This window comes from Rutidosis leptorrhynchoides, chromosome 6 (genome assembly GCF_046630445.1).
Source record: "Rutidosis leptorrhynchoides isolate AG116_Rl617_1_P2 chromosome 6, CSIRO_AGI_Rlap_v1, whole genome shotgun sequence".
In the NCBI taxonomy this organism is placed as follows: domain Eukaryota; kingdom Viridiplantae; phylum Streptophyta; class Magnoliopsida; order Asterales; family Asteraceae; genus Rutidosis; species Rutidosis leptorrhynchoides.
The window spans coordinates 350759828-350771769 of NC_092338.1; the positions used below are offsets into that span (position 1 = coordinate 350759828).

The following is an 11942-nucleotide window of genomic DNA, read 5'->3' on the forward strand; positions in this document are numbered from 1 at the left end:
AACACGAACAAGAAAGATGACGAACAAGAAAGATGACAGCCATTGGAACAACGCTAATTCAATAATTATTAGTAGAAAATACACTACACCACTAAATTTAACTGGATGATCCCGTATCTTTTTTGAATTTATAATTTTCTTTAAAATATACAGGACACCACTATATTTTACTACCGAAACTCAATATGTTTTCCAAACTTGTAGTTTTTTGAAATTAGAAAATCACTAAAATAACATTCAAACATAATTAGTACTAAAAAAAAATTAAGAACCCAATTGAATTTGCATTCTGGAATTACCACATAATTGACAGTAAATCTTTATGAAAAATACATAGTTGGTAGTGGTGTAACTCGAAACGCTTTTTACCTTTCAGAATATAAAATAAAATATATAATTAACTCAAAAAATGATAAAAAGTTAAATGCTCAGAAGCCAAGCGTAACAAAAATATTTCATAGAAAACATTCAACACAAAGTTGAATGTTTCCTTACATGTTAGCTTTCTCATCACTGCATTTTCATTCCATATACACACAGATCCAATTCAACAACAGCAAATAATTTTAATAACTATAAATATAAATATATATATATGGCTACTTGTAATTTGAAGAAATATACATATAGAATTATTTCTCCAATCGTGTTAAGTAGCAATTTCTCGGCACCGTGCAAAAGGCAGCTTCATTTAGTTTATAAACAAAAGCGCCTGTGTCTAAGTATGCCTTACGAAACCATATTTCATTCAATTTATATGTATAGATATAGATATAAGTAAAGACATACATTATATATCCGATTTATTGTGTCATGAAAAAATTAAGATAAATTTACATGGGTCTTAAAACCGGACTGAGATTATATTTTGGCTCTAAGCGGCAGTCAGTTGCCAATAAATCGACACCTGCTGTTGACTCGATTAATAGAGCCCTAATTCAACCAAAATTTCAAATTTAATAAGACTAAGGTATAAATATAAACAGTCAAAAATCAAAGGAGATTGATAGTTCAATTAAAAGATAATACCGTAAACCAGTTTGTTATGGGTGAGATCTGCGATCAAAGACGACTTTTAAATCGATAGAACGAAAAAAGAGAGGTGATGAATTTGGGGATATAAATGTAGATACTGGTGGGCAGATGATTGTTGAGTCTTGAGAGGTTGGTATATATGGGGTACAAATTAGGGTTTTGGTTATAGGGCCTAATATGTTCTGTTGGGCTTCTGAATCTAATTTTTTTTTCTTTGGCAAAACGATAATGTATAATGAATTCGAAAATCAATAAGACAACCAATACAAAAATATCCTGTTAAAAAATGATACATCTATAAAATTGATTTTTCGTAAACAAATATTATACGTGTAATTAATGATTGGCTTTTTTACTAAATAACGAATACAATTAAAAGAGAATAATATTTGACCCAATAATGATTAATGAAAGATTCTAAGGGGGTGTTTGGCTTAGCGATTTGAGGTATATTTTTTAATTATCACGTTTAAAAATCGCAATTAATCTATTTTAAGTGTTTGGGTAACTAATAGCAAAACTTGATTTTGTACGTTTTGTTGGAGTCAAATCGTGAAAATCAAAAAGTAAGGGAAGACTTACTGCAGCCAAAACGCAATTTTAATTGAAATTCCTTTCACTTTATTGTACCATTATACCCTTAAAAATAATTTAACGCCTTTTTATTCCAACTACGTAAGATGGTGACAATTCAAGTGTCGTGAGTCTTGCTTATCAACCTTAATAATATCTGTTTATTAGCTAACGCATTGTAGATATTACAATATGATTTTGTCGGCATTTTTGCTTTATTTTTATTTTTATTTATTATTTTTTTAGTTGTTTATATATACTGTACAACGAAAAATAGACCATAAGTTAATAATTTTGATTGAAATTGTATAATATGGTTAATATTACTCATGTAATATTATTATTAGTTTTGACTATCACTCTATCAGATGGTGTTAATGTAATATGTATTTTTTTTTATTTTATTTTTTTTTTTTTTGGTTACTCAGGAACTCCCTACGAACGAATCTTTGACTCCCCCGCAGAGGGTAAACCTGGGGGAACGAGCCCGCTGAGTGCCAGACCCGCTACCGGGTGAATTGTCTTTCGACATCCCTCCAGTCATCTCCCTTTTTGAACAAGCCGAGGCGGAACTCAAACTCGAACCCGGGTGGATGCTATCATGGGGATAGCTCAGTGGCCATCCAGGCTATGCCCGGATGGTTAATGTAATATGTATTACTATACTATAAATTATTATCTACTTATATATTTATATTTAAGGAATGTCTCTCTTCGTAATTTTACGTGATAAGTAATCAAATAATATGATTTTACCAAACACTCATAAACTGATTATCTGATTATTACGATATCAAACAGCATAATCAAACCCAAACACTAATAAACAAAATTACGTTTTGAAACAGCTGATTATTTGATTATGATTATTTAAAACGCATAATCAATTTTCAAATCGCAAATCCAAACACCCCCTAACTGATACACACACAACAATCCGAAAAAACTAGAAAAAAGTAAACGTTAGACGCTAATTTACCCAAGCTTAAACCATACCAAACTTGCTAGAACGTAGCAAGACATGTATTTCGCAGACATATGTAACGTAATTAATCCCGTAAAGAAAACCTATATTTGAATAATAATAATATAATAATACTCTCTCCGTCCCACTACAAGTGTCCACTTACTTTTTGCACAAAATTTTAGGAAATTTCACTAACTCATTTCCACCAATCAATCAGAAATCTTCTCTCTTCAGAATAACATCTTCTGATGGGTTGAATCATCAAGTGAATCCTTGAAATGGGACAACCCAAAATAGAAAGGTGAACACTTACGATAAGACGAAGGTAGTAATAAAGTTTGCTCTCTAAAATTGAGTATTTATATTTTAATAATTATTATTAAACAAATGCTTCTTTAATTTCTAGAAAATAAAAATAAAAATACAATTATTATATAAAAGTTGTATAATATGTTTCAGAGTTTGTACATGTATTCATTGTGTTTTTTGTAAAAGATTGTACAATTTGTTTTAAAGTTTGTACATATGGTCATGGGGGTATTTTACCATAAGGTTGTACATAATTCTTCAAATATTGTACATATGGTCATATGTTATTTTATCATAAGGTTACATAATGCTTCATATATTATACAATTAACATGTTAATATTTTTATTAAAAATAATTAATTATTTTAATGACATTATCATGAGGGGCTTAAAAAATTTTCTCTCTTTTTGAATTTTTTTAAACTTGAATAATCCTTATTTATGACATTATCATTTTACAGATATATATTATATTATAAAATATAAAATAGAAGATTTTATACGTACAATTGAATAAGAGTTCAATGTAATGATTCTTTAAATAATAATTAAAATCAATTTATATGTAAATGAAACATTCACTAAACATGCTTTTAAAATCATTAGTATTATTCAAGCTCTCGTGAATTCCATAAACCGATTATAGTGAGAATCACTTTATATTTTTAAAGCTAGTTCATATCGTTTTATGATAATATTTAGAGTGTTGTCAAATTTATAGGCATGAATAGTTAGCATCAAATTAAATTATAGATAACAATAAATCTTTATTATCAATTATTGCTACATATACGGAAGATTTACATATAGTTAAGTGAATTTCAATTAACTTAAATAAAAAATAAAATATTTAATTAATGTTAATGAAATCATCAAGATGGCTTAGATTTATTTTATTTTTATTTTACTTTTTTTTAACAAAGAAATTAGCCTAATAATGACATTATCATTATATGATTTTAATAGAAACTATAGATACACCATAAGAAGCCTAATCAACCAAATTAAACATCACCAAAACATAACAACAAACTAAATACCAACAAATCGTATGAGCTGCCAATGTCATCTTCATCTCGTAAAACTAAATCCGCATTCATTTTGTTATCATGATAGCTCGGCCCAGCCACACGACCCACATCAACATGAAGGTCAGAAGCAAGAATATGAGAAACACCAACTCAATCCATATTCTTTTTGTAATTAGTACGTCAAAACGTAAATATTAATTTTGTTTGTTTTTGTTGATACTTCACCGTTCCTAGGCTATCATTTTTTAATCATACACTGTCATTTTTAGTCGTCCAAGCACAATAGTTTAAAACGAGGATAAGAATTCGCGCTTCGCTGCGGGGTGAATTTGGTCGGTTAACCGTCGGTTAATTAAACTTTAAAAGAAACGGTTAACTGTTGGTAATTGAATGTTTAAAAAATAAAAATGAAGGTGAAAAAAGGAAGTGTTTGGTCGATTAACATTGTGTTAAATAAACGGTTTATGAAAACAGTTGACGGTTAATTAATTAATCGTTATAAAAGACGATAAAAAAGAAATGTGAAAAAACATTTTCCTTCTCAAAAGAACTGCATAAACAGGCTCCGTGTAGTTTTATCTACATTGTTATTGTTATCTACTCCCTCCGACCCATATTAATAGTTCACAGAAAAAACATACAGTTGAAAGAAATGTCATAAAAGTATTGTACTTTCTGTTTACTTTTCAGTTTTACCCTTACATTTTCTTTCTCCTTTAATCATATTCACATACATTAAAGTCATAATAGAACTTAAGCTTCTTATTCTTTTCTATTTATAAAGTAAACTATTAATTTAAAACATTTCAAAATAAAATACTGGACTATTAATATGAAACAGAGCGAATGAAGATATATTTTATTTTATGCTTCACTTTTAGAATTTAAGTATAATATAGTCACATGGGTCAACAATTACTCCGTACATTTATTTACATTGAAAATTAAATAGTGATTAAATAAAAGTATTGAAAAGGGAAAATTGTTTGCAAATGTATTGAACTTTCACCAAATTTCTATTATATGCATTCTACTTTCAACTCACCTATTGTATGCATTCAACTACAGGTAACTTTCCAGGTCACCACAATTTCATTTTTAAACATTTACGTTATTAGTCCCTCATGTTTAAAAGCCTTAATGTCATTGGTCCCTCTATTAGACAAAATATTTTCATCTTCATCCATTCATCATCATCATCTATTCATCTTCATCTTCCTCATTAATGAAATTTGAATAATGTGCTAGGTAAATTTAGGAATTAATGAGACTAATAAATTTCACATCTCGCCCTGTTTCGCACAAATTAATTTCAAATCTTTCTTTAATTTGATTGGTGAAAGTTGAACAATGTGCTCGGTAATACTGGGTATCTCTCTTTTTTATATTTTCGTCTGTTTTTAATCATAAATTACTTGCCTTTCAATTACTTTATTTGAAACTTTAACTGGAACTAGGTTTGTTTGTTATTAACTGTTCTTATATATACATGTATACATCTTAACTGTTCTTATATAACTGTTTGTTTTTTTTATATATACACACTGTTGGTTGAATGTAGGTTAATACACTAAACAATAAACTTAAGTATGATTAACCAAAGTGTAATTAACCAAAGAATATATTTTGATGATGACACATACATATGCATAAGTGATGACTGGCATCTTAACATAAAACACGCAAGGTCACTAATCAATACTTTATCTTGTAAATGACCAAGTCAAACATAGGATTAAGAATGAAATTAAAAGTTCAGGAAAACACACGGTCGAGGTACGGTCGACCGCATAGTCAACCGTGAAACTCCAAACTGAATTGCAACGCAGTTTTGTGAAAACAAGTTGCACAGTCGCCACCACGGTCAACCGCAGTGCGACCGCAGTTTCTTCTGTCACCATTTTTGACCAAATAAAGTTTGACTAGTTCCCGAAATCTATAATTCATGAAACCTTTCTCAACATGCTTAGAATAGATGCCTTCTCCATACTCAATTGAGTTTTGATCATAAAAACACTAATTGTGATTAATTACGCCTAATGACATCTTAATGACAAATTAACCAAGATTAGGCATAACACATAAGTGTTAATCAACAACTTGTGATCTTAATTCTTATCTAGATATCCTTAGTATGATCATCAAGTACCAACACACTTAAGCCAATATCACTAGAACAATAATTGCTATTAGAAATGACTTAGTGATTAATTAAGGCTAAATGAAGAACCATGCTCTCAAGATTAAACTAGAAATGACTTGTAATCCTAAAACACACTTAGATACATTTAGGATGGTCACCAAGTCCCAACTAGAGATTGTTCTTCCCTTGTGCATGTGTTGGACATTAATGTGTGCTTACACATTAATCATGTAATGTGTTATATTGCACATTAAACTTATTAAGTGCTTGAATTATAAGTTGTGCAAGTATCTATATGATTGATCCTAGAATAACTATCTCTTGCTATGTGAGTATTACTTGCTACTTGCTAATAATGCTTAATACTCATAAACTTGTCAACTTGATTAATATGTTTGCCATGTGCTCATTAGTTAGGATTCAAGTAACTAACCTACTCCAATATATTTAGTGTAAAATGGTTCACAATGAAACTATAGTCAATTGTCTATTTGGTCTAGTCTAAGTAACTAAGTGTGATTGCTTGTTCAAGAATAACTTAACCTTAATGTCTCTACAAACTTCATGATTATCTTATAGAGACATTATTCAATTAATCCCTAACTAAACTCAAATGAAACATGACTTGCGATTAATTGTTACTAGAAAGTTAATGATATAGTGACTAGCCTTTAGAATTGAACCAAGAGCATTAATGTGACTAACTAAGTCTTGACCAAACTGAAATTTCCCTAAATATCAATCAAGACACTTCTCCAAGAAAGTTGGGCTTGCCACTTTTGGAATGATTAGTCACTTTCATGCAATAAGACCAAATCTCACACACTTAATGCATATAGTACTTGTATAGGATGTTTGGTTTCTTTTGCAGGTGCTAGAAAGAGTAAAGGTGCCAAAATGTGGTGTTCAAATTTGAGTCAAACGGCTATACAACAGATACTAATTTTGGACTGGAGCACGCACGGTCGCACCACGGTCGACCGTGCAGGCAACCATGTGTCAACGGCTATTTTTTGAATCCCACTATAAAAGGCAAACATTTAAGAGCATTTGGAGCTGACCCTCTTGCATATTTCAAAGGCTTATCTCCAGTGATCACAAGTGCATCAACTACTACTCAAATGTGATCAAGCAAGAGAAGATTCTATGATCTTATAGATATATAATTGGGTTGTTGTAAACTTACTAATCAAAATCATTTATCTTGTGAGTTTACTTAATGTAATGTGTGTCATAGTATTGTGTTAGGATAATCATTGTAGAGTGTATAAGTCTTGTAACTTCAATTAGTAGAAGCATAGGCTAGCTTAGTGATCTACTTCCTTAAAGGGACTTAGGAAGTTGATTAATCTTATTTGGAGATTAATATTTGTCCAAGGTGAAGACAAGTTGATCTAGGTTGGATTTGATCTTTCAAAGGGATAGAAAGATTAGGTTTGTTGTCTACTAAAGAAGATTGAAGACTTGTAAATCGGATCTCCACCGGGTTTGGAGAAAAGTGCTTAGTGAAGCAACAAATCCCGATTAGTATAATCGGGGAGTGGATTAAGGTGGATTAATTAACATTCACCAGAACCACTATAAATCCTTGTGTCTATGTTCTTTACATTACTTCATTTATCATTTGAACATATACACTACACACATCAAGTTTGAGTTGAGTTGGTTGATCAAAGTAAAATCGAATTTGGTGATCAATCGAAAAATTGGTAAAAACATATTAAGTAACTATTCACCCCCCTCTAGTTACTTACAATTGGTATCAGAGCGGTTGCTCAAATCATTGCACTACAAACGATCGCGAAAGCGTCAAAATTCGTTTTGTGCAAAAACTTGAGTCAACGATTCTCGGATCAACTCAAACTATGGGATATTTGGAAGAATCGGTGAAAGAAGCACCAATCTTTGATAAGATGAATATTGATGTGTAGAAATCAAGATTTGAGTCTTATCTCAAATCCAAGGATTACTACTTATGGAGAATAATCAAAGTAGGAGACTTTGTACCACAAGCTAGTTCAAGACTAGTGAAGTCAACTTTTCAAAACAATGATGTTTTAAAACAATTTGATACAATTTCACTACTTCATGGAATTCTTTCTAGTGAAGAAAGATTAAAGATAATCTCATGTGAAAGTGCAAAAGAATGTTGGAACTCACTATGTTCTCAAGAAGATTTAAACTCTAGGAGTTTAAAGCGTAGAGGAATAGAGAAGGGTTTAAAAAAGGTTGGTGATTTTCAAGCAAAAGGGTCGAATGAAGATGAAGACTTTTGCCTCATGAGTTCTTGGAATGATGTGGATCAAGATGGTCAAAGTAAAGAAGAGGTTGAATCTCCATTCAAAGAAGAAGATGTCTCAATCATGGATTGCAATGAGGTACATGTACTCTATCCTTCTAATTATGAAGAATTGTTAGATGATTACAAGTCCATTAAATTTGTGTATGATAGTAGTCGTGACAAAGTAAAACTTTTGGAGAAAGAATTACACAAAGTTAGACAACTTAACAAAGTTTTAATTGATGAAAATAACTCTTTGAAAAGAAAACTTGAAAGAATAACTATTTGTGATTCATCAAGAGGTAAACATAAAATGAATGTATGTCACGACTCTAGCAAACACAAATCTTGTAATCAAAGTCCATTGTCTATTATTATGAAAATTGAAAACATGGGATAAATGGATGAAGCTGGCAATTCCATGGTATGGATAAGTCAAGGATTGAGTAATCTTAAAATCAATTAAAATCAATGATCAAAATGCTAATGAAAATAACCTTGTCACAAGACTTTGTATAAATGAAAGGTTTGTCTTACAAATGCAAATTGTTTTTGAAAAATGATTTTAAAAGATCAAGTGTAGGAAGCTTACTTTCCTTAGGATTGTGTGTTTATGTGAAAACATGTATTGCATGCTAAATACTAGATTGATGTGTTGTGTGTATATTATGTGTGACTGAATATAAATATACATATAGATATAGTATATTACGTGTCATTGATGATTAAACATCGGGAGGATGTAATCATTCAATGTTAGGAAAAGAAAACTTGTCCTCAAGTATTCTATAGAACCTAAGAATCATCAAAACGCGTTCGAAGAAAGAAGAAGTGAAGAAACGAGTTATCATAAGGATCCACGGCAGCACCACAGCTGACCGTATACTCGACCGTAGACTCCTGTCCTGTGCGTGGAAAAATATCTACACGGCTAACACCACGGTCGACCGTGCTTCGAACGTGCGTGGTCTGATTCTGTTTTAAATTGAATTAAACCCTCACTTTTATTTCTTTTAACCCACTTCAAAACACACACACCTACACACGGCTGAGGAGATCGACCGCACAGAGAAGAGCGCTCATTCCCTCAATTTTAATTCCTACTTTCGGTATGATTAATCCTTGCTTTCCTAACATTCAATTGTGTTTGTATGATGAATTAGGGTTATGAAGAAACCCTAACTAGAATGAATCAAAACCTAAATTGATGCAAACAATTGAAAATATTCTTGAAGAAAAATTTAGAAACGATTGTAGTAATGATTATTGTATGCATTGATTTAACTTTGGATAATTCTAGGGTTCATTATACATCTAGGTTAGATTTTCATAGAAGCATTGTTCATATGATATAAATGACATTGTTGCTAACTGAGTGTAATAATGTTAAATGTCAAAACATGTGTTGATGATGATTTCAAAAGTCTAGAACACATATGAACTTTGTGAAAATCTTAATCTAGTTGCAAACTCATTGACACTAATGAAGAGTGAAAATGTGAAGAACATTAACATCAAAACGTCTAAGTATTGATGATAATTAAAGTTTGCAAAACGTGTTGCCTACAATTGAAATTATACACCTTGAACTAATCTGAAGTATCATTGTGTAGAAAATGGCAAGAGGAGACGAACCAAAAAGAAAGGACTCATACAACCCGCCTTCGGATCCTATAGAGAGAATTAGGTACAATGCTTGGTTTCTCTCTAGACATCCTATCACTGAAGGAAGAAAAGTTGCCCACGATCAAATGCCAGAACTTGTGAGACAATTCAAAACTCTTAAATGGGAAGTATTTCTCACTCTTGATGGTCCCATTTATCCATCTCTCATTCGCGAATTTTATGCAAATTTCAATTTCGTGAACAATGAAGTCTCCTTCAATCTTCAAGGCACCGATTACCACTACTCACATGAGGATTTCAGACGCATTCTCCAAGTTCCAACTGATGGTGAAAAATTCTTCAGTTCACATCATGGACTGGCATATCTTCCAAGTTTTATCTCCAACAAAATGGCAGTAATAGATACACTGTGCAAAGACAGTGTTCCTCGCTCTGAAATTGAGAGATCTGGATTACTGAGTAGACATCCCTCCTCTGAGTATGAAGTTTGGAACAAAGTCATTGACTACAACATCTACTGTAGATCAGGAAATCACTCAAACATTCATGCTACTAAAGTTGCTCTCTTGTGGTGTTTGGAAAGCGGAATCAAAGTAAATATTGCCTATCTGATGGCAACCAGGATGAGTGGACTCATCACCAAAACAACTCGAGGATTGTCTTATGGAATGCATCTAAACAAACTGTTTAGGCACCTCAAAATCATAAGTGATGACTCTCTTCCACTCACTCATAAACCAATCCTACCACCAAAAACAACAGGAGGATCAACCTCCAAACGAAGAAGAACTACCAATGAGGCAGGAACGAGCAGAGGAGCTATTGAGATACCAGACAATGAAAACAAAGAAGAAAATGAACCTGTGAAGGATCTTGGGGTCAATGCCAAGATGGATAAGATCTATCAGACTCAAATCAAAAGTCTGAAAAAGGAATCAAAAATGAAGAAGTTACTTAAAGGAGTGATCAGAAGCTTGACTTGTAGGTCAGGAAATGAGGAGGATGATGAATCAAGTGAAGAATTATAACAAACTCTCGTGAAAACTTTATATGGTTGAATAGTTGAATGTTTAAAACAAAATATTTGAAGAACTTTATTATGTGTGTTTAATGAAGTATTTGTGTGTGCTTATTACATGTCTTTAATCAAAAATACCAAGCATGTCATATTTATATACGGCTGAACCACGGTCGACCGTGAGCCCAACCTTGTGTGTTCTGTACCAACATCGAGTTTAAATTTTTCCAAAACAATTAATCCACGGCTCACATCACGGACGACCAAAGCTCAACTGCAAAATAAACCTTGCATAAACTAACAAATCATTTTGTCCTATTAGGCTCAATAACTTCTCTCAAGTGAAAATTGACTTGTCAACCAAAAGACTTTACTCACTTAACCTACCTCTCTTGTGAAAAAGTAAAAGTAGTTTCTAGTAGGTCTCTATAAATACTAGCATACTCAACCAAAACTGATACCCACCTTCACAATCCCTAAAAACCCACAACCAAATCATGAGACAAATTGCCGAAGGAAGAGAAGTGTCAACCCATCAACTCTTAACCTATTCGCTGGCCAACTTCTCTAGTGTGAATTAGAATGTCTTTCTCAATCTTCGAGGACCTCTATATCCTCTTCATGTGAATGAGTTCTATGCAAACTTCCAATTCCATGATGATATGAAGATATCATTCACTCTCTATGGCAAAAGCTATTCCTTGACACTTGAAGAATTTGGAAACATCATGGATGTTCCAAGTAACGGGATCAAATTTTTCCTTAACCCAAACTCATTTGATGAGTTTCCGGAATGGTTGGAAAAAGAATGTGTTCTTGAAACACTGAGTGAAGGACCACTCAAATTTGAATCCGTCAACAAAGAGGGTTTCTTAGTGCATCACCTTGCTTCAACATATGATCTATGGCAACCGATCATCTCTATAAATGTATATGGAAAGGGTGAATTACTTTGGAG

General features: G+C 32.0%; 1 non-coding gene across 1 annotated transcript; it reads right to left on the reverse strand.

Moving 5' to 3' along the window:
* Positions 1 to 423: 423 nt before the first annotated feature.
* On the reverse strand, positions 424 to 520 carry LOC139856461 (small nucleolar RNA R24). Its single transcript, XR_011761944.1, has one exon. It is a non-coding gene; the product is annotated as a small nucleolar RNA R24 (small nucleolar RNA).
* Between the last annotated feature and the right edge of the window lie 11422 nt (positions 521 to 11942).